Below are 729 nucleotides of genomic sequence, written 5' to 3'. Positions count from 1 at the left end.
TTAGAGAAGTCTCTCTCCCTCCCTCCCTCCCCCTTCTCCCCTCCAGTGCCCAGCCTCACACCGACCAAACAACCCTCTGGGGCTTCTGTGCTCCTCGCTCTGCCTTGCTGATGCTTCTTCAGTGAAATGTGGCTGCACCACCTCTGTGCTGCCTCCTCACAGCAGAAAAGCCAGAAAGACCCACGTGGAGAGATGTGGGAAAGCTGGATGGTCTCTGCACTGGTATTTCACCCCCACTGGTATTTGCCAGGTTGTGTTCACAAAGATTTTTTCCTGAATAAATTATTGAAGTGCTTTTTCCTTCTGTTTCCCTTTGTCTGCAGTTAGGAGAAACTCTTCCTTTTGTTAAGAAACATCAGCAGGATCAAGTAACAACAGCCTGGGGAGTTACTGCAACCAGCTGAGCCTCTGAATCTCTTCTCCAGCAAACCCTGCCTACTCCAGCTGCATTAGTTAAACCATCGAGGAATGTGGTTTTGCACCCAGCTGATCTCCGATACTCTCCACTCACAGGCCAATAAAAGTTTAATCCTATTTGCTAAGTAAACAGCACATTCTGCCTGATGCTGTTTGCCAGGGATTTTAGGGAGCGAGCAAACTGGGCAGTCCTGGGAGCTGCTGGCGGGTACAGCGATGAAGTGTGTTTATCAGGCAGCAGGCTGCAGCCGTTGCGAGGTCAGCAGAAACCAACTCACCTCCAGGCTAAATGGCAAGACTGGGCTGCAAGTC

General features: G+C 50.6%; 1 protein-coding gene across 1 annotated transcript in view; it reads right to left on the bottom strand.

The window, feature by feature from the left end:
* Positions 1-729, bottom strand: part of NOC2L (nucleolar complex associated 2 homolog (S. cerevisiae)) — a gene marked incomplete at its 5' end in the record, with an annotated part of 41,138 nt that overhangs the window by 26,156 nt on the left and 14,253 nt on the right. The window lies entirely within an intron of this gene.

The sequence above is a fragment of the Buceros rhinoceros genome, unplaced genomic scaffold (genome assembly GCF_000710305.1).
Source record: "Buceros rhinoceros silvestris isolate BGI_N320 unplaced genomic scaffold, ASM71030v1 scaffold3755, whole genome shotgun sequence".
In the NCBI taxonomy this organism is placed as follows: Eukaryota; Metazoa; Chordata; class Aves; order Bucerotiformes; family Bucerotidae; genus Buceros; species Buceros rhinoceros.
Note: the sequence above shows the minus strand (reverse complement) of the source record. Positions and strands in the feature narration are given on the sequence as shown.